Raw genomic sequence first — 23776 nt, 5'->3', positions numbered from 1 at the left:
ACCTGAAATGCTCCTCCATGATACTGACAAAAGGGAGATTGAGTTAATAACTAAATCACTAAAGACCAAGAACTCTCATGGATATGACGGGGTATCTAGCAGAATACTGAAGTATTGTTCTATGTATGTTAGCCCAGTACTTAGCCATATCTGTAACTTTTCCTTTAGGAGTGGTCGGTTTCCTGACCGATTAAAGTACTCGGTGGTGAAGCCACTTTATAAAAAGGGAGACATTGATAATGTTGACAATTTTAGACCTATTTCTATCCCATCGGTGTTTGCTACAGTTATCGAGAAGGTTGTATATACAAGGTTACTGGAGCATTTAAATTCACATAATTTGCTGTCAAATGTTCAGTTTGGTTTTAGAAATGGTTTAACAACTGAAAATGCTATATTCTCTTTTCTCTGTGAGGTTTTGGACGGATTAAATAAAAGGTTGCGAACGCTAGGTGTTTTCTTTGATTTAACGAAGGCTTTTGACTGTGTTGAGCACAAAATATTACTGCAGAAGTTGGACCATTATGGAGTAAGGGGAGTAGCTTACAATTGATTCGCCTCTTACTTTAAGAACAGAAAGCAGAAGGTAATTCTCCGCAATACTGAGAGTGGTAGTGATGTTCAGTCCCAATGGGGCACTGTTAAGTGGGGCGTTCCCCAAGGGTCGGTGCTGGGGCCACTGCTGTTTCTTATTTATATAAATGATATGCCTTCTAGTATTACAGGTGATTCAAAAATATTTCTGTTTGCTGATGACACCGGCTTCGTAGTGAAGAATCTTGTGTGTAATATTGAAACAGTATCAAATAATGTAGTTCATGAATTAAGTTCGTGGCTTGTGGAAAATAATTTGATGCTAAATCACAGTAAGACTCAGTTTTTGCAGTTTCTAACTCACAATTCAACAAGAACTGATATTTTGATCGGACAGAATGGGCATATTGTAAGCGAGACGGAACACTTCAAGTTCCTAGGCGTTCGGATAGATAGTAAGCTGTTGTGGAAAGCCCATGTCCAGGATCTTGTTCAGAAACTAAATGCTGCTTTATTTACCATTAGAACAGTATATGAAATAAGTGACACTTCAACACGAAAAGTAGTCTACTTCGCATATTTTCATACGCTTATGTCGTATGGTATTATTTTTTGGGGTAATTCTTCTGATTCAAAAAGGGTATTTTTGGCTCAAAAACGGGCTGTTCGAGCTATATGTGGTGTAAGTTCGAGAACCTCTTGTCGACCCCTATTCAATAGTCTGGGAATTCTGACATTGCCCTCACAATATATATTTTCCTTAATGTCGTTTGTTGTTAGCAATATTAGCCTATTCCCAAGAGTTAGCAGCTTTCACTCAGTTAATACTAGGCAGAAATCCAATCTGCATTTGGAATGCACTTCCTTGACTCTTATGCAGAAAGGAGTGCAGTATTCTGCTGCATCCATTTTCAATAAGCTACCACAAGAACTCAAAAATCTTAGCAGTAGCCCAAACTATTTTAAGTCCAAACTGAAGAGTTTCCTCATGGCTCATTCCTTCTATTCTGTCCAGGAGCTCCTGGAAGAGCTAAAAAATTAAGCAAATTCCAGTGTTACAATGTTGATTTTCTTTATTTAAACTTACGACTTGTCACCTGAATATGTTTTTTATATTTCATTTTATCTGTTTCTAATATCGTGTTATAATTTCATGTATTGACTCGTTCCATGACCATGGAGACTTCTCCTTAATTTGGTCCCACGGAACAATAAATAAATAAATAAATAAATGTAGATAGTTGTATAATCCTGGATTCAACACGATTTTTGTGCAGAGTTTCAAAAAATCAGAATCGGTAAATATCGGTGATTTTTTGTAGTATTGAACACCCACTATGTTACGATAAAAGCAGCGATCAGAATACAGACTAAGTTTCCGTTTCTTTATCCAGTTTATTTCCTATTTTGATTGTAGGTATCTTCAAAGGTATAATGCAAAACTCTGAGAGAGTCTTAGAATTTTTCAGCCTTTGTTCCATGTCCACCTTTATTGCTGAAACAATAGCAATAAAAAAAAACGAAAATCGGTTATTTTGAGCGGATTTAACAGTCAGGTTAAACTGAAGATGTAAAAAAGCCGGCATAACAGGAAATCGGCTGTTTCGGTGATAACCGCCATCCCTATGCTTCTGGCGTGCAAGTCAGTGTACGCTTCATTTTAACTGAGTGCATTTCAATTTGAGACAAGCGGGCAGAAGCGAATTTAGGTGGGAATCTGCTCTCTGTTTTATCTGATGACGAGAAGAGTCTAATGAAACTTTTAAGACTTTCGTGACATGTCTGGACCTAAGGGTGTAGACTGGAGATCTCAGTATGTCGCAGTGTCTGGCATTCAGCCAGCCGCGGGTATCTGTTGTCTTCTTTTAATTTTTTTCACAGTTTTACCCTATTTCACGCGTGTTAGGTCGGCCATCGTGATTTACGTAATTTTGTGTGTGTTAGCGTGTGTGTGTGTGTGTGTGTGTGTGTGTGTGTGTGTGTGTGTGTGTGTGTGTGTGTGTGTGTGTGTGTGCGCGCGCGTGCGTGTAAGTTTTCTTGATTTTCTTTACGTTTTATTCGCAGTTCTCGTTTTAGTAACTACACGATCTTTCTCCACATACGTCTCATTACATTTTGGAGTGGGCGCTGAAGGCCTTGCTGTCATGCACCCTCAAAGCCTTTCTATCGTCGTCGTCGTCATCGTCATCATCATCATCATCATCATCATCATATAACGTACAGGGATTTACTGAAGAAGTCAAACTCCTTTAAGAACAAAAAGCGGGTGGGAAAAAGCAGTTGGCCCGAAATATTACAGAAAGACCTCGTGTATCTACCTAAGAAATCGAAACTTCGTTCGTTACACTTCCAGACAAATCTACATTCACATCCACATGATTACTATGCAATTAAGAGAGTGGCAAACGGCTCATCGAATCATCTGGAAGCTACTTCTCTACCATTCCACTCTCTCGAACAGCGTACGAGAAAAACGAACACGTAAATCTGTCCGTGCTAGCTCTGATTTCTCTTATTTTAATATGATTACCATTTCTACCAACATACGTTGGCACCAACTAAACATTTTCACACTCATAGGAGAGTGTTGGTGGTTGTAATTTCATGAGAATGTCCTGCAGCAACGAAAAACTCCTTTGTTTTACAGATTCTCACCCAAATTCGTGTATCATATCCGTGGCACTCTGTCCCCTATTTCTCGATACAAAACGAGTTGCCCTTCTTTGAACTTTTTGAATGTCCTCGGTCAATCTATCTTCCGCGGATCCTACACCACACAGCAGTACTCCAGAAGACGGCGGACAAGCGTAAGCAGTCGCTTTAGTAAACCCGTTATATTTTCCAAGTGTTCTGTAAATAAATCGCAGCCTTTGATTTGCTCCCCCCCCCCCCCCCAAATTATCTATGTGATAGCACCAATTTAAGATATTCGTAACTGCAATCCCTTAATATTCAGTTGCCTTTACTTCACTCAGATTTCTGCGATTTGTCGTGTAGCAGAAATACACTGGATTCCCTTTAGTACTCGCATATCTGACTTCACACTTTTCATTATTTAGAGTCAACTGCAACTTTTAACACCATACATATATCTTGTCTGAATCATTTTGCAATTGGTTTTGTCTCATCTAACGACTTTACAAGACGGTAGTTGACGGCATCGTCTGTAAACAATCAAAGAGAGCTCCTCTGATTGTCTTCCAAATCGTTTATGTACATTAGGAACAGCAGAGGGCCTATAATATTTCCTTGGGGAACGCTAGGTATTTACTTCTGGTTTAATCGGTGACTTACCATCACTTACTACAAACTGTGGCCTATCTGGCAGGAAACCACGAATCGAGTCGCACAAGTGAGATAATCTGATTAAAAATTGCGTTGAGGAAAGGTGTCACAAATCTTCTGAAAGTCTAAAAATACGGAAAAACTCTGACACCCCTTGTCGATTGTACTCATTACGTCGTGAGAATAAAGAGCTGTCAGAATGAGATTTTCACTCTGCAGGGGAGTGTGCGCTGATATGAAACTTCCTGGCAGATTAAAACTGTGTGGCGGACCGAGACTCGAACTCGGGACCTTTGACTTTCGTGAGCAAGTGCTCTACCAACTGAGCTACCCAAGCACAACTCACGCCCCGCGAAAGGGAAAGGCCCCGAGTTTGAGTCTTGGTCTGGCACACAGTTTTAATCTGCCCGGAAGTTTCAATAAAGAGCTGTGTTTCAAAATGGTTCAAATGGCTCTGAGCACTATGGGACTCAACTTCTGAGGTCATTAGTCCCCTAGAACTTAGAACTAATTAAACCTAACTAACCTAAGGACATCACAAACATCCATGCCCGAGGTAGGATTCGAACCTGCGACCGTAGCGGTCGTGCGGTTTCAGACTGCAGCGCCTTTAACCACACGGCCACTTCGGCCGGCTAGCTGTGTTTCAAATGGTTCAAATGATCCTGAGCACTATGGGACTTAACATCTGAGGTTATCATAGAACGTAGAACCACTTAAACCTAACTAACCTAAGGACATCACACAGATCCGTGCCCGAGACAGGATTCGAACCTGCGACCGTAGCGTCGTGCGGTTCCAAACTGAAGCGCCTAGAACCACTTGGCCACAGCGGCCGGCTTGTGTTTAAAAAGATTCATATTTTCTGGATCTGTGTCGACTATATGTAATTAGACCTTTTCTTAGAGGTAATTCATGACGTTCGAGCATAGTATATGTTCTAAAATTCTACCGCAGATACTGGTCTCTAATTCTGCGTATGACTACTGCTTCCTTTCTCGGATACTAGTAGGATTTGTGCTACTTTCCTATCTTTAGTTACAGATCTTTGGACGAATGAGCGGTCTTACATGATTGCTAACTATGGAGCTGTTGCATCAGCTTACTCTGTAAGGAACCTGACTGGCATACAGTCTGGTACTTAGGCCTAGCCTTTACTAAGTGATTTAAGCTGCTTCACTACATCGAAAATATTTAGTTTTAAGTTACTCATATTGGAAGTTTTGCTTGATTAGAATTCTGGAATGTTTACTTCGTCTTCATTAGCGACGGAATTCCGGAAAACCTAAGTTTAGTAACTCTGCTTTAGTGGCACTATCAACAGTAACATCACCATTGTTATGACGGAGTGAAGGAACTGATTGTGACTTGCCACTGTTGTGGGCTACTTTATATATGCTCAGAATCGGTCTGGGTTTTCTGCCACTTTTCGAGACAAATCGGCAAATGTGGAATGTAGAAAAGTTGTGTGAAATACTTTACCTAAGCTATTCAACATACCAAAGAAACCACAACAGCTGAAGAGGAAACCTCAGCGGTGACAGCAAAATATTGAGTACAACAGACAGCATAGAGCAAAATAATTTACTCATACATGTGTCTGACTATTACAGTTGGTGAACATGTGAAGTGTGTTGGTCAGGTCGCAGGTTCGAATCCTGCCTCGGGCATGGTTGTGTGTGATGACCTTAGGTTACTTAGGTTTAAGTAGTTCTAAGTTCTAGGGGACTGATGACCTCAGAAGTTAAGTCCCAAAGTGCTCAGAGCCATTTGAACAATTTTTTTGTGTTGGTCAAATAGGTTCAGCTTTAGGTAAAGCAAGTGGCCGACGTAAGTTCATTGCCAGGATACAATGGACACGTTGTCACTCTGAAAATTACATAGGACAATCTAAAATTTTATCCTTTCATTATTGAATTCGATGTATATCCAATAAAATGCTCAAAAGGTTAGGAAATAAAGCAGTAAAATATTTAGAAAAGATATTTTTTATTTATGTACGAGTAACGTTAAACTGACACAGAATGCGAAGCTTCTGAGGCAGGAAAAAATCAGAAACGGGAATATAGTAGCCTGGGTACTGTTGCGACAGTTTTGCTTCGTACATCCATTGTTTCACTTGTATGACACTTAAGTAGAAAGAAGACGCCGATTATCTTTGACCTGACGAAACTACTATCGTCCGGTCATAATTTTGGGTTCTTTGAATGCTGTGGGAGATGCCTGTTCGTAACAACACCATACAAGATGTTTGTTTACTTTACTACAAGAATGAAAAAGGATTCACTGAACTTCATGCACTCCATTGCCACACAAATGTGTCGAATATTTACAAACACCTGTGAACAATAAGGCTTCGCTTGAGTCACACAATGACAAACTCTTCTATTGAAATCCATGTTCATTTACAAAAGTACAGTTCCATCTGAGACTCCAATATCACTGGTGTCCTAACTAGATAATGGTGCCTGTTTCAATGGATATCAGAAACTGGACCAGAGCATGTCCACGCTTGGCTCTATATTGACCTCTGTGAGATGGCGCTGCGGTGCTGAGGGAAGGGGCGTTGTCTTCAGGAGTGCCTACCAGTCGTCATCATGGATTCCAGCGAGACACAGCTCGTGTGTGATGGTATCGATACACTCACTTTGGTGTGGCACCAAGATCTTTGGACAATACCACAGTAACGGTCTTCAGCATTATAATAGCCAAAAATACTTGTTTAAAGACTCATCATTACAAATTGTTGATAATCAATAACAAACAGAAACAAAAACAGACAATATCTCCATATTAAAACTAATTGAAGATCAAATGTGACCTGATTGTTGATATGTACTGTAACCTCTCCACAATAATTTTATAAAGCTATTTTATTTTAAATGCTAATGGACAATGTGATAAGTGTAACCTCCCGCAATGAAATCTACTGACAATGACAATAAACATGTGAAATTCGCAATCTGACTCTGGTGTAAACTCTCACGAAAATAATGAAAAACAATTCAATGCTAATGAGACTTCAGTGACAATGTAAACTCAATTAAACCGAAATATCGGTCTTTGGCCCTGTGCAAAAAAAATCATGATTAATTTCTTACCTCAGTATAACTGCATGTCAAATTTCTGCTCTCATTGTTGGCCACGGCTTGGAGGAACTGCATTGCAAATAATATATATTTTTTTTTTTTTTTTTTGAAATTTAACTGAAACTTTACTTTAAAGGAAATGGAAGGAAATCGTCGGTTCAATTAAAAGGTTCTTTTGTTAAAATTGCTTTGAAATCAAAATTATTATTGGGGCGATTATTGCACAAATTAGTTACAGTCAATTTACATTATTAGCTGAGCGCATTTAAAAATAATATACCTCATCCTGAATCTTGCCCAGAATGCCGTGTCGACGCCCGCCGACTCCTCACACACAACTGCACTCGACTGCTACTACCGACATACTGCACTGCTCACAGACTGCCCACTGACAGACTGCTCGCACGACGACTACTGACAGAGTACAGGACGCAACTGAACTGAGCTACTGCTACCGACAGAGTGCTGCTCGCAACACTCGCGCGGTCAAGCGCAGACTAACCACGATAAAAGGCTCTCTGGTCAAAGATTTTATCACGCCTCACCATCGCTGCTACGTTACATACGTGTTTCATAACCCTCCACTGGGGGGGGGGCAAAAATTTGGCAGCGATGGTGAGTCATTTGGACTTGCCATCGCAAGAAATTTTTACAATTTACAGAATATTTAGATGTAGTACATGAATTAATGTTGTGCACATGCACCGAGTACAAAACATTTCAGACAAAGACAAGATATGAGAACAAAACATAGTAGCAAATCAGAAAACTGTATATACAAATTATTTAACAGATAACAAAGTGCACACGCACTGAAAACATTCTTTAGCATTTTCAGAACAAATAAACAGAATGGCAGAAAATCATGTTGACAAGTGTCATGAGTGTACTTAATGAACATATCAGGAAATCATAAAAGGTATACAGAATGAGTACAAATCATATTGAAAAATGAGAAAAGTGCACAGGCACTGAAGTTCAGTAGAAAACATTAACACATAACCTAAGTGCACATGCACTGTAGTTCAGAACATATCATCAAAATAAAATGTATTTACAATATAAAAGTCAAGAGTGCACATTTACTGTACTTCAGAACAAATCGAAAAAATGTCTTTAGCATTTTCACAACAAATAAACATAATGGCAAAAATCATGTCGACAAGTGCCATAAGTGGAGTTCAGCGAATCGAAAAAAAATGTATAACCCATGAACATAAATGATGTTAGCAAAAAAATGATTTTCACTATTAGGATAGGAAAGGGAAGGATTGCATCATGGTTGTAGCACTTTAGATTGCACACAGCTGTTCTGAAAGTCCATATCTTTCCACAGAAGTACAACACCAAGTGACACAATTTGAAGTTCTTTTCCCATCAGAATTTATCAGCGTACCCAAGACACTGAACTGTCGTAGTAATGTTCCATGTTTTCATTTTGGCAGTACATTAGGTACACCAAACAGTGCGACCATAATAACGTCTTCATCGCTCACGGTGGTGGACAGCATGTCGTGTCAACACCCGCCGACTCCTCACACACAACTGCACTCGACTGCTACTACCGACATACTGCACTGCTCACAGATTGCCCACTGACAGACTGCTCGCACGACGACTACTGACAGAGTACAGGACGCAACTGAACTGAGCTACTGCTACCGACAGAGTGCTGCTCGCAACACTCGCGCGGTCAAGCGCAGACTAACCATGATAAAAGGCTCTCTGGTCAAAGATTTTATCATGCCTCACCATCGCTGCTACGTTACATACGTGTTTCAGTACCTATAATACAGGAAAATAATGTCTTCATAGAAAATAAGAATTTTGCATAAAAGCAAATGAAGAGGTCAGTTCCTCTACTTTACAAATTGAAAATAACCAATTCAGTATGATCAAATCTCTAATCAGACTCGTCACGGTTAAACCTCTGGCGTGCCACAGGGGAGTGTTATGGGACCATTGCTTTTCACAATATATATAAATGACCTAGTAGATAGTGTCGGAAGTTCCATGCGGCTTTTCGCGGATGATGCTGTAGTATACAGAGACGTTGCAGCATTAGAAAATTGTAGCGAAATGCAGGAAGATTTGCAGCGGATAGGCACTTGGTGCAGGGAGTGGCAACTGTACCTTAACATAGACAAATGTAATGTATTGCGAATACATAGAAAGAAGGATCCTTTATTGTATGATTATATGATAGCGGAACAAACACTGGTAGCAGTTACTTCTGTAAAATATCTGGGAGTATGCGTACGGAACGATTTGAAGTGGAATGATCATATAAAATTAATTGTTGGTAAGGCGGGTACCAGGTTAAGATTCATTGGGAGAGTGCTTAGAAAATTTAGTCCATCAACAAAGGAGGTGGCTTACAAAACACTCGTTCGACCTATACTTGAGTATTGCTCATCAGTGTGGGATCCGTACCAGATCGGGTTGACGGAGGAGATAGAGAAGATCCAAAGAAGAGCGGCGCGTTTCGTCACAGGATTATTTGGTAACCGTGATAGCGTTACGGAGATGTTTAATAAACTCAAGTGGCAGACTCTGCAAGAGAGGCGCTCTGCATCGCAGTGTAGCTTGCTCGCCAGGTTTCGAGAAGGTGCGTTTCTGGATGAGGTATCGAATATATTGCTTCCCCCTACTTTTACCTCCCGAGGAGATCACGAATGATTAGAGCGCGCACGGAGGCTTTCAGACAGTCGTTCTTCCCGCGAACCATACGCGACTGGAACACGAAAGGGAGGTAATGACAGTGGCACGTAAAGTGCCCTCCGCCACACACCGTTGGGTGGCTTGCGGAGTATAAATGTAGGTGTACATGTAGAAACAAAGATAATAGCGACCAGCATCTGTGTAATTTCTTTAAGTGAGATCTGAAGCCATATTTTCCTTGATGTCGCACCCACGTTTCTCCGTCACTGCTTCCAGTATATTGTGTCACAGAAACAAGACAAAAAAATTCCTCATCTTCTGATGATAGTGTAGATGTTTCCCTTTTCGATGTTTTCCCTTTTGCCCTTTTTATTCATTCAAATCTTTAATGATTCTTTTTGGTATTTTCTGGTCTTTGTTTCTCTTCAAATTTACGCTTGATAGCTTCCACTTTAGGTGTGTCCGTGTAAATGTGAATGATTTTGCTTTTGCAATGTCGATTTCCCATTTTCCATTGAAGTTCCTTCGGGTAAAGCTGTATTTCTTGTTAGGGTAAGATAAGAGAATGATGGCAGTGGCTGTATATCCACATTACTGCATTTAAGATTAGTAGTGAAAGGATAATTTAGTAATGGAGGGTAGAGGGTTGTGATGTGTCACAATCGTACCAACAAAAATTGTGACAATGGTACCCATTCCCACATTTTGCTGGTTACTACCTAACTGATTAAAAAAGCAAACATTGTTGCTTAAGGGAACTAGTACATGATTAAGCGTTAAAATTCGATTGTTTGATTTTTCCAAAAAATTTCTCTGTAGTTTTCTCAATCAGAAAAAGTTTGCTTCAAGGAAATTGTATCGAAGAACGCCCCAGCATTAGAGGTATTTAAAAGTGTCTGCAAACATGATAACGCCTGCAAGTCACACAGACAGCATGTTAAAAAGAGAGTTTTGTTCTCACTTGTTTGCTTTTTTATGACCTTTTAGTGTCTAATGTTGGCTAACCTGTCAAAGTGTCACGGTGGCTTTGTTTTTGTTCACAAAGACAACATAGCCAATGTTTTGCTTCTCTATATGGGACCAGATACCAAAATTCTTCTTATAGGATTAAATACTTCGAAAACAGGTGTCCTAGATGCTCTTCGTTGATGGTGCAGCATCACTGTTTAATGTTCTGGAAACTGATGCGAATGCCTGGTAGAGTAAATACACAAATAACTTTGATTACCGTAAACCGCAGCAGATTCTTCGCAATCAGTGATGCAGGCTACCAAGGAAGTAAGGATAACAATAAGAACACTGAAAAGAAAAGAGAGGTAGAACAACGCCAGAAACAAGGTGAATATGGGCATGGGGTGCATTAGTGATATGCAGGTTAGACAGAAAATCAGTTTTAACTTCAAAAGTACGCTTTTTTGATGTTGTGGTACACATTGCTTAAAAACTGTTGAAGTTAGATGGCTGAAATTTTGTATACTCTCTTAAAACATACATGACTAAAAAGCAGATTATTCTTACGACTTAAATTTGAAAAGTAGAGTTTTTAATGAAAAACAATCATTATGAAATATTTTTGAACTGTAATTTATGACAGCAACACGTTTTTAAAACTCTGCTTTAAAGGTAACAGAGTAAAAAGTTCCAAAAAATCAGGCTTCTACTTTTTTTTCGAGATATGTGTAGAGATGCTGAACATAAATATTTAACTGCCTACGCTACTTGCCACACGGAATCAATTTCAGAAAAAAGTGTGGAACCAAAGGCTGTGGTTCAAATATCAAAAGTTTCTCAAAAGATCTGTTAAAATATGGCATGACATGGACTCACAACTGTTATTCCCTGAGCTACACTATTCAAAAAACTGACGTATTTTTCAAGGTTTCCACTTGTGTTTATGAACCAGTTCAGTTAACGTCGGAAGTCAATTATATAAAAAGAAAAACGCCAAATCTTCTAACTGCAGAAATAAAAACATTCATAACCCTTGGTTTCCCAGGTCATTTTTTTTTCACACTCTACCCAGGTGCAGTATGGCACATTGCTGTTTTATAACAGCTATAAACATTACATTCAGCAATTTCAGTGAAACAGTTTAGTTTTTTGATTGAAAAGTTACATTAACATCACACAAAAAATACATCCAAATAAATTAAAAAGTTTATTTTTAAGAAAAGGTGGATTTGAAAATAACTGCACAAATTGAACATAATATCACATGATAATGGTAATGCTATAAGAAGTAAAATATTGTCCCCTCTAAATTTTACTTTTTGCTATGTTTTTATTGTTTATTATAAGTGTAACAATAAAAACACAAAAAACTTCCCATAAAACGTTCAAAAAATGAAAATTTTGGTAGTACTTTTCAGGTCTTTGTTTCCTTCTCGGAGGTTTTCCTTGGACACGCTGCAAATTTCTGTAGAGAAATCAAGTTAAATTGGCCTCTTGCAAGAGCGACAAATATAAGGCGTCTTTTTCTTATTTTTTTGGATCACAGGTAGAGCATGTTTTGCGTTTTTCCAATCTTTACAGGACGACTTCTACCCTTGATTCTGCTACGCTCAAATCACGGTGAATGGTTGTACGACGTTTACAGGGTATGTGATAGTTCTTGACTCGCTTTTCATGTGTGGTATCGCCAACGAATTTGAAAGCTTCTTAAAAAAATTGAAGCATCCCATCTGAGTATCGCCTTTGTAGGAACTGTGGAGGACAGTCGCATTACCCCACTTACGTCAAACATGCGGAAAAAATAAACGCCATTGGCCATGATCGGAAGAGGCTTCGACAACCAGCAATATTTGTTTCAGCTAAATATATTTGTAGGAGTACCTTTAGCTAGAGATTCACTTTCTGCACATTCTCTCGTCATCACCTGTTTCTTTCGAGAAATTCTCAGGTGACATAACAAATTCGTCTTCACTTTCGCGCTGTTCCTATTCTGAATTACGTTCCCTTTCAATTCCGTTGTCACTGTCTAATCCATGACTTGGTAAACTGTCCTCAAAACATTTTAAAACAGTATCATCAAAGTCAGTAGATAAAGACCTGGCTGTTGAATCCATAAGGCAAAGTCCCACGTGCGGCTCACACACCACTAGCACGAAAGAAACTGTTTTCGGTCCAAGTCACATTCCAGTTACTACTGACAAAGAAAACTACGGCAGCTTCGTGAAAGAGGCACAACTAGACACACTGTAATCTGCTATCCTACCCTTATGCGTTACCAACGGAGTAACACTGAACGCTGGCGATCTGTGAGACCGCACCTGGGACGTTAAGGGTACACAAAGGAATTCAATTACAATTACTTATTTTTGGTCTTCAAAACACAACACGGGTCACTGCAAGCCGTAACGCATTACTGTGAAACACTTTCCGACAGGCAAACCGCGCGTATTTGACTTGGCACCATACCCGCTGCCCCTGTGGTTTCGCTATTTAAGGGGAGGTTCACTATCTATGGCCCGAAAAAGCATGTTATTTAGAATTTTTCTCTGGATGTGTTATAAATATCAATGTCAAATTTGGTCAAAATGTTTATTGATATTTCCTCTACAAACTGGAATTTTTTCGACTGGAAATGTCGAAGAGCAAAGGCGGAAGTGCCGCCAGATCGAAACAAAATTTCGATGTTGAACCCCACGCGCGGTACGTCACAGGTCAGCCGGCTCGTTTGAAATCAGAATTGTGTTGACGTTAGCGAAGTATATAAGAGTCTTTAGGAGTTGTACCTCGCTTAAGTTATTCGAATCATAGGAAACAAAATGGCGGCCATTTGAAAAAATAGAGCTTTTTTCGTCGGCCAAGTAAAAATATTTGTATTTGATGGATCAGAATAAAAGTGGTACAACTGCTAGAAAATGCAGTTAACTTCGTTGGAAACAAAGAATCGTGCCAGTCGGTTCAGTAGATTTGAAAGTTACCATACCGCGCGATAAAACAAAAGTCATTTCGAGAAAAACGCGTTTGAAGTTTTGACTACATATAAATGCAATATTATGCAATCCGCTATTCCGGGTCCATAAAATAGACTTTCCTCTTCATCATAGAGGGCGTTCTGCTCGATCTGTGCCATGCTGCGCTGCTCCAGAGCCGCTCGTGCGGCCGGTGACAAGCGGTTTTCGGCCGCTTGAATCCGGTGGTCGTCCGAATGCTTGGCGAACTGCATCGAATAGAGTCCCAGGGTGATGCCTACCGTTGTGGTCCTCAGAACTGATGAATACCCTTCGTTGAAGCTGCTCACTGCCAGGAAAGTCGCAATCTCCTCAGTCTTCGCACCAGAATGCAAACGCTTGGGGGCTAACTTCCAAACACACGCGTTCAAACTTTCATTTGAATTTTGTGTGTGTCCTCCCAAGCACCGGTACAATAACTCGTCCTCCGAAAGAAAAAAACTGGTGCGTGAAGAAGGCCGATTTCAGGCAGGTGCATTTTTTGTTCAACCACGAATAACAAACATTTCCGTTCCGTATTCGGAAAAACCGTTTCAGGGGTGGATTCTAAACACTTTTGTGGATCCAAACATGCAATTAAAAAAAAACCGATTTTTGGAACAAAAAGATAGTAAACCTCCCCTTAAGAACTCTGTTACAACCATACCATGTCAGAATCGTATAGACTCTACCGTACTATTGGTTATAAACAAAAGTAACCATTCATAAAGTGCCTTCGGCAAATATTCCTCCAAACAGTTCAGGGAACTAATACACTACTGGCCATTAAAATTGCTACACCGCGAAGATGACGTGCTACAGACGCGAAATCTAACCGGCAGGAAGAAGATGCTGTGATATGCAAATGATTAGCTTTTCAGAGCATTCACACAAGGTTGGCGCCGATGGCGACACCTACAACGTGCTGACGTGAGGAAAGCTTCCAAATGATTTCTTATACACAAAGAGCAGTTGACCAGCGTTGCCTGTTGAAACGTTGTTGTGATGCCTCGTGCAAGGAGGAGAAATGCGTACCATCACGTTTCCGACTTTGATAAAGGTCGGATGAAGCCTATCGCAATTGCGGTTTATCGTATCGCGACATTGCTGCTCACGTTGGTAGAGAGCCAACGACTGTTAGCAGAATGTGGAATCGGTGGGTTCAGGAGGGTAATAAGGAACGTATTACCCTCCTGCGCCTCTTATCTCTAGCAGTCCAGACGACAGGCATCTTATCCGCATGGCTGTAACGGATCGTACAGCCACGTCTCGATCCCTGAGTCAACAGATGGGGACGTTTGCAAGACAACAACAATCTACACGAACAGTCAGACGACGTTTGCAGCAGCATGGACTATCAGCTCGGAGACCATGGCTGCGGTTACCTTTGACGCTGCATCACAGACAGGAGCGCCTGTGATGGTGTACTCAACGACGAACCTGGGTGCACGAATGGCAAACCGTCATTTTTTCGGATGAACCCAGGTTCTGTTCACAGCAAGAAGATGGTCGCATCCCTGTTTGGTGACATCGCGGTGAACGCACATTGGAAGCGTGTATTCGTCATCGCCATACTGGCGTATCACCCGCCGTGATTGTATGGGGTGCCATAGGTTACACGTCTCGGTCACCTCTTGTTCGCATTGACAGCACTTTGAACAGTGGACGTTACATTTCAGATGTGTTACGACCCGTGGCTCCACCCTTCATTCGATCCCCGCGAAACCCTACATTTTAGCAGGATAATGCACGACCGCATGTTGCAGGTCCTGTGCGGGCCTTTCTGGATAGAGAAAATGTTCGACTGCTGTCCTGGCCAGCACATTCTCCAGATCTCTCACCAATTGAAGACGTCTTGTCAATGGTGGCAGAGCAACTGGCTCGTCACAATACGCTAGTCACTACTCTCAATGCAGTGTGGTATCGTGTAGAAGCTGCATTGGCAGCTGTACCTGAACACGCCATCCAAGATGTTTCACTCAATGCCCAGGCCTATCAAGACCGTTATTACGGCCAGAGGTGGTTATTCTGGGTACCGATTTCTCAGGATCTATGCACTCAAATTGCGTGAAAATGTAATCACATGTCAGTTCTAGTGTAATATATTTGCCCAATGAATACCCGTTTATGATCTGTATTTCTTCTTGGTGTCGCAATTTCAAAGGCCAGTAGTGTATTAAGGCAGTGCGAAGTGTACGCGGTACTGCATAAAACATTTTGTGAAACCAAACACTTCTCCAGTATGCGCTGCGTTTACCTGTTGTTGATTTTATGTTACGAACGCTGACGGAGAACAGTTGGGAAACTCGTCGTAGCCAACTCGACAGCAATACTTGGAAGAAGTCAGTAAAGGAAGTCGGTGCGGCACACAAAGGCGACTTATTTTTGGCTTCTTTTGATCCGAAGAACAGTAGCGTGGTCAATACTATCAATGGCAGAGCGCCTTCCAAAAGAATGAAGCCAGTGTTTCAGAGTCAAATGTCAGATATTGTATTTTCTAGAGAGAATATGGTAACTGCCATGCCATTATCTCATTGCGGTGAGTAGCATAATGCTGCAAATGGCTAAACGAGAGGTTTTGCGTAGTCACGGAAGTTACCACTTGAAACGTGTGAGATTTCCGTAACGAATGAATGCTCTATACACCAGATTCCACGGCGATGGGGAGGTTTGAAGTGCTCCTCTTGCCCTCGTAACCCTCCCCCCTCTCCCCTCAGGACGCCTGTGGGTAATTAGGGTACCATCTAGGGTAACACTTAGTAGCACTAAAAGTACCCTCCGTCACACTTCGTAACGTGGGTTGCGCACTAAAGACGTGGATGTATCTTTAGGATGTAGAAATAATAATTACGACCTCAGTGAATTTGAAATGCAGGTTGCATGCATCGGCTCTCGCAATGTGAGCACGCGAACGTCGTGCGAAAGTTTAGAATTGAATCTCGCAGCTAATTATAACAATTGCTGTTTCGTTTAATGTCGGCTGACTCCTAGCAAGTGCTCGCGTGCGTGTGCACGTAGAATGCTCAACCTCAAAAAAAAAAAAAAAAAACAATGTGAAAAGCACAGTTTAACCGTTTACCAGCTCCAGTGGGAACTAGACATTCCCACGCGCGCGAGCACATGAATTAACTGTGCTGCAAAAACGGGTGGTAGTCATAAATTGTTGACAAGCACTTTAACCCTGCAGTGGTCACGTGGATTACACATGTATTCCACTTGGGGCAACAACAAAAATCAGAAAGTTGTGTAACAGGATCGCTTCGAGGCAGTGTGTTGGTGGACTCGGTTAGTTTTGTGTCAGCGCCAGTTACTTGTGGTTGTGTCTAGGGCTGTTCATATTTTTAAAAATATGGGAATCCGATTTATCGATATTTAAAAAAGTCACCATAATTGGTGCTCGATATATAGAAAAAAATTACGATGTTGTTGTTGTGGTCTTCAGTCCTGAGACTGATTTGATGCAGCTCTCCATGCTACTCTATCCTGTGCAAGCTTTTTCATCTCCCAGTACCTACTGCAACCTACATCCTTCTGAATCTGCTTAGTGTATTCATCTCTTGGTCTCCCTCTACGATTTTTACCCTCCACGCTGCCCTCCAATACTAAATTGGTGATCCCTTGATGCCTCAGAACATGTCCTACCAACCGACCCCCTCTTCTGGTCAAGTTGTGCCACAAACTTCTCTTCTCCCCAATCCTATTCAATACTTCCTCATTAGTCATGTGATCTACCCATCTAATCTTCAGCATTCTTCTGTAGCACCACATTTCGAAAGCTTCTATTCTCTTCTTGTCCAAACTATTTATCGTCCATGTTTCACTTCCATACATGGCTACACTCCATACGAATACTTTCAGAAATGACTTCCTGACACTTAAATCAATACTGGATGTTAACAAATTTCTCTTCTTCAGAAACGCTTTCCTTGCCATTGCCAGCCTACATTTTATATCCTCTCTACTTCGACCATCATCAGTTATTTTGCTCCCCAAATAGCAAAACTCCTTTACTACTTTAAGTGCCTCATTTCCTAATCTAATTCCCTCAGCATCACCCGACTTAATTAGACTACATTCCATTATCCTTGTTTTGCTTTTGTTGATGTTCATCTTATATCCTCCTTTCAAGACACTGTCCATTCCATTCAACTGCTCTTCCAAGTCCTTTGCTGTCTCTGACAGAATTACAATGTCATCGGCGAACCTCAAAGTTTTTATTTCTTCTCCATGAATTTTAATACCTACTCCGAATTTTTCTTTTGTTTCCTTTACTGCTTGCTCAATATACAGATTGAACAACATCGGGGAGAGGCTACAACCCTGTCTTACTCCCTTCCCAACCACTGCTTCCCTTTCATGTCCCTCGACTCTTATAACTGCCATCTGGTTTCTGTACAAATTACGATGTATCGACGGAAAAAATCGACGCACCAATCAAAAAAATATTGGGTGCACATTGTAAGCATGCTGCCAGTTTTAGAGCCGTATATTTAAATATTTTATTTATTATTAGATATTCTGCACACCAACAAGCTAGCAGCCTGCTTATCCCGCTCAGAGCAAGAATTGAAAGGAAAACGGCTTGGCGATAACCACGTTGCTCACGGTGGTAACTGAAGGTAAGAGGCACAATAAAAGGTGTCCGACAGGGCCGCCGTTCGGTTTAGCCGCACAACGGATTTGTCCGGAACACTTGATGTTGACTCCGGCGTTTTTTATTTCTGACAACGCCAGCGACCTAGCTGTTGTAGTGTCAACACTGCGTGGTGATTACACTTCGCAGTTTCTCTTGATAGCGTCAGCGACGATTACGTCATCATTTCCCTTCAAACGTTTCCGCCCATCGCAAGGACGAATCTTGTTGTTTAGATTTTTGTTCATCAGCTTCGGCAATTGTTTTCCAAGAATGCCGATGTAAAGAAATAGCATACTAGTTGCGTTAAAAATTGTTTATTAACGCAACCTGCGTGAAACAGCTTCACATCGGACATTTTGCAGTTTGTCATTCCATTGACCCCCCCCCCCCCCCCCCCCCCTAGCCCCAGTGCAATAGGACTTCTTCCTTGTGCCATCTGTACTTGTTTCCCACAGTCAAAGAGAAAAACTGGACGTGATGAAAGCTCGAAAACTAGTAAGACTTCTTCACACAGTGAAAGTAAAAATATGTTCTACTATAATTCCTAAAGAACAACTTCAAATGTTAATGAAAACTGCGTACATAATATAACCTAGAATAAAAATACCTTCATTCGATATTCCCGTTAAGATATCAACGTATCGATAAAAATGTCTAGGCGATATAAATCGACGTTTTTAGATTAATATCGCTAAATCGACATATTTTGTCACTAGCCCTAGTTGCGTCACGGGGGATCATCAAAGTCGGCGGTCTACCATTGTAACGTGCGTGACCTATTACTTTACTATTTTTGGAACACAGTTTTTTCCTTAGCCCATTTTGACAGGTTGTTTGTTGGAATATGTTTGATGGTTCAAATGGCTCTGAGCACTATGGGACTTAACAGCTGTGGTCATCAGTCCTCTAGAACTTAGAACTACTTAAACCTAACTAACCTAAGGACATCACACACATCCATGCCCGAGGCAGGATTCGAACCTGCGACCGTAGCAGCAGCGCGGCTCCGGACTGGAGCGCCTAGAACCGCACGACCACCGCGGCCGGCCACCCCAAAGGAGATTGGTCAGAGAATGAAAGCAGTTTATGGTGATTGTGTTGATGTGAGTACTGCTCGTCGTTGGTCGAGTAAGTTTAAAGATGTAGAGGCGGGAACATCTGACCTGTATGACAAACAAAGGGTTGAACGTCCTGTGTCAGCAACCACCGAGTTTCACAAGCCAAAATGTTGCCTGATTCATTCAGGACGACTGTCGTATCACTCAGACAGAAACTGCAAGCACAATCGGCATTTCACAAGAACGTGTGGGTCACATTATTGCTTTGCTTGGCTATTGGAAGTTCTGTGAACGATGGGTACTCCAGATGCTGACTCCTGAAATGAAACCGTGCAGACTTGAAATTTACCAAGAACTTGGCTCGGGTTACGAGAATGAAGGTGACGCCTTTCTCCGTTCAATGGTGATAGGAGACGAAACGTGGGTACGCCATTACGACCCGGAAACGAAATGTCTGTCTATGGAATATCGACACAGATACTCGCCCCAGAAAAAGAAATTCAAGACGCAGCCCTCAGCTGGAAAAATCATGGCCACAGTGTTCTGGGACGCGGATGGTGTTACCCATGATGATATCCTTGATCGTGGAACAACAATCAATTCAGAGCGTTACATCACAATGCTGCAAACTCTGAAACGATGGCTAACAAGGGTCTGAAAGGAAAAGGGAAATGTTTTCCTGTAGCTTGACCGTGCCAAACCACGCACTCCATGTGCCACCACAGCAGAACTTCAGAGACTGAATCTCACCACCGTACGGCATCCTCCATACAGTATAGATTTAGCACCGTCTGACTCCCATCTGTTCCCAATAGTGAAGGACGATCTGCGGGGACATAATTATGCTTCTGATGAAGACGTTGAGAGAACTGTGAGACTGTGGTTGCGGAAACAGAGTGTCGACTTCTTCCGTGACAGCTTTAGAAAACTTGTTCATCGTTGGCAAAAATTTATCCACTGGCTGATGACTATGTCGAAAAGTGAATATTGGTAATCAAACATCACATTTTAAGGATTATTTCTGCGTTTGATTTATTAGAACATTCCCATCCAAACCCAATTAACTAAGGTGGAGGCATTACTTTCCATTCAATCCTCGTATATAGTCAATGCGACTACTTAAGTTTCTTTTTAGAGCGCGACCACTGCAGGGTTAAAAAAATTGTTACGTAACTGATTTCTCAAGTTGTTAGAATGATTTGTCACTCTCCACCGTAGTGTGCGCTCATCTGACACTTTTTTCTCGCAGATAAAAACTGTTTCTCGGACTATGATTCGTATCAGGGTCCTTTGTCTTTAGCGGGCTTATGCTCTGAAGACCGAGCTGCTCAAGACCCACGATCCGCGCTCACAGATGCTGTTCTAAAGGAAAATCCCCTGTCCACACCTGTACCCATATGTTGAACTCTTGTATGAAAGTACGCTCTCGGACCCTTAATTCACACCTCGATGCAGAGTGTCTCTCTGCCACTGGAGTTGACTGAAGCCTTCGCGCTTGGTAAATGAACCTGTAACGAAACACGCTGCTCTTCTTTGGATCATCTCTGTCACTCCTGTCGGGTACCGATCCTAGACTAACGACAGTATTCAAGTACTGGTCGGACGAGTTTTTCGTTAGCAGCTTCCATTGATGATGAACGGCATTTCTCCAGGATGCTTCTACTGAATCTCAGTTTTGCATCTGTCTTACTCGCCATTAAATTTATGCAGTCGTTCTATTTCAAATCGCGTATGCGTTCTCATAGATATAGAAGAAATTGCTTCCAGTGATTGTTCTACAACTGTGTAACCATATAATAGAGTCTGTCTGTTTACGCCCAAAACGTTACATCAATTTATATTGAGGGCTAATTTCCACATCCTGCACCAAGCGTCGACCCTGTGTAGGTCGCCCTGCATTTCACTACATTTTTCGCGTTGTTGCTTTTGTATATACAAGAGAGACACCAGCGGAAAGCCTCCTGGAACGTCCAACGTTACCTGCGAGATTGTTCATAGGTATTGTCAGAAGTATCGGTCCTGTAACACTCCCCACAGACATGCCCGAAGTTACTTTCACATCTGAAGAGTCCTCTCCGTTCAGAATGGCATGCCGTGTTCTATTTGCTAGAAACTCTTCAATTCCGTCATATAATTGATCTTATGTTCCGTACGCTATTTTGTTTAATAGGCGGCAGTGTGGAACTGTAAGGAATGCCTATTGAAAGTCAAAGAACACACAGTCTGCCTAGGCGCCTGTATCTACTGCAGTGGTTCCCAACTTGGGGGTAATTACCCCCTGAGTGGTGAAATGAAATTTTCTGAGGGTAAAAACTAAACGTTTCGATTCTGTTTCATTCACGAAACTAAATTATTTTCAAGACATCATTACTATTAACACAATTTTGTAAGACTTAATACTGTTCATATAGCACTCCGTCGTCAGGCCAAAAGTGGCCCATCGGGACCATCCGACCGCCGTGTCATCCTCAGTTGAGGATGCGGATAGGAGGGGCGTGGGGTCAGCACACCGCTCTCTCGGTCGTTACGATTGTTTTCTTTGACCGGAGCCGCTACTACTCGATCGAGTAGCTCCTCAATTGGCATCACGAGGCTGAGTGCACCCCGAAAAATGGCAACAGCGCATGGCGGCTGGATGGTCACCCATCCAAGTGCCGGCCACGCCCAACAGCGCTTAACTCCGGTGATCTCACGGGAACCGGTGTATCCACTGCGGCAAGGCCGTTGCCCACTGATCACATAAATTATCAATAGTTACTTTTTCTTAATTAGTAGCATTATTGCGATGGAGATTACAGGTTCCTCATATAGTCCACCGACTACACATACATTGTGTTTTGTCCCGTACATCGCTGATGATAAAAGTGAGACATTATTATTGTTATTATTATTATTAATATTATTATTATTATTTATTACGACTATTAGCGGCTGTGGTCAGACTAAAAGCGTTAACGGAGTTTCTGCCAGAATAGAAGTAAGAATGCAGCAACCAACTGATTTACGAACAGTAAGTATGCTGCACACATTTTACTTGGTTGATTTGAAATGGAGTTGCAGTGTGCATGTCAAGCAAGTGCCATAATGGAGAGGAGTAATGCAGTGGAAGTGTGTTTTGTAAGTGTCTATCCTCACTGTCGATAGTTAGCTTTCTTATATCACAAAAGTCGTGACAACACTTGCGATGCATCACGAATTCTTTCGTTCATTTTAAACCACCACTCCCCCTCCCCTTTCCCCCCCGCATCTCTCTCCCCGACACACAGAAACTAAATATCATTTATCTTTCATCATTTTAAAAATAAAAGTGTTCCAAGAAAATTCTTTCATTCTACGTTTAGTTATGTGCTGAAGTTGGTGATAACTTACGGAGGGGGGGGAGGGAGGGTGGACAACAGATGATGGGTGGGGGGGCGGGTATGGTTCTAGTTAATTTAAATGGTTTAACAAAGGTTTGGACCAACCGATATACTGCTTTCTGGGACTCGTGGATCAACAGAGCGACCTGGCTTTCACACAATCGTAGTGTCTGGAACTCATATTGGTTCCTATCTTTTGATATGTGGCAGTTGTGGTTGTTGTCTGACAGGTCGCCTGATCTAACGCCTTCTCTCTTTCTCCTTTGGGCTATCTTAAGGACCTTTGCGCAGGGCATTGAAACGGGTAAGGGAACACATCACTGGTGCTGCGATGACTACTCACAGGATGTTGCTGCACAAGGAACGAATTTTACTACCGCTTGAAGTGTGGCGCGTGGCCAGATGAGCACTCACGGAAAATTTGAAAATCGCAAAATGCTAATTTGATGAGTTTACGGTTTCATTAATGCATCAGTTGTACTTGTACATGTAATACTTTGGAAAATACAGAGCTCTAGAAACGAATGAATCATTTGTACGGGGTGTTCAAAAAGTCTCTCCTCAGTGCCGTATGATTTTTCGCCTGGGTTACTTCCCTCCACGTGGACTCTCCCAACATTCCACTGTTTCTTTTATATCAGCCAGCGTCAGAAGTATCGTTGGTGTGTATCGTTACGTGTTGGTGTGAACATTTAACTTTAGTTCCTTTATTCGTTTGTTTCGTTTTTGTCACTGTTAAAATGCTAAACATTGAAGAACGTGTGTTTTTAGTATAACAGGTGTTCAAAGCTGGCGGTAAATACACAGTTTCAGTTCATCAAACATTTAATTCAGTTTTCCTTGAGACAACACTCCCGAATCGCGATACTGTGCGAGATTTGATTAACAAATTTCGAAGTACGGGTTCAGTGACAGATGCACTGAGAAGTGGACGTCCTAGCGTTTTGTCTGAGGATAAACTATTTGATATTTCCCATAAAATGTCCATGAGTCCGAACAAGTCAGTAACGAAACTCGCCCAGGAAATCGATGTTAGTGTTGGAACGGCCCACACAGCTGTAAGGAAAAAATTTGAACTTTTCCCATACAAAGTGACAGTCGTGCAAGATCCGAAAAATACTGATCATGGCAAGAGACTGCATTATTGTCAACTGTTCAAAAATTTCGTTCAACAAAATGGAAGGGATATTCTTAATGAAGCGTTTTTCACTGATGAGGC

The 23776-nt window shown here is 41.5% G+C and overlaps 1 pseudogene; it reads right to left on the bottom strand.

The window, feature by feature from the left end:
• Window positions 1-21810: 21810 nt before the first annotated feature.
• LOC126428639 (5S ribosomal RNA) lies at window positions 21811-21927 on the bottom strand (annotated as a pseudogene).
• Window positions 21928-23776: the final 1849 nt, after the last annotated feature.

Source organism: Schistocerca serialis, chromosome 12, assembly GCF_023864345.2.
Source record: "Schistocerca serialis cubense isolate TAMUIC-IGC-003099 chromosome 12, iqSchSeri2.2, whole genome shotgun sequence".
Taxonomy (NCBI): Eukaryota; Metazoa; Arthropoda; class Insecta; order Orthoptera; family Acrididae; genus Schistocerca; species Schistocerca serialis.
This window is presented reverse-complemented; position numbering and strand designations above follow the sequence as displayed.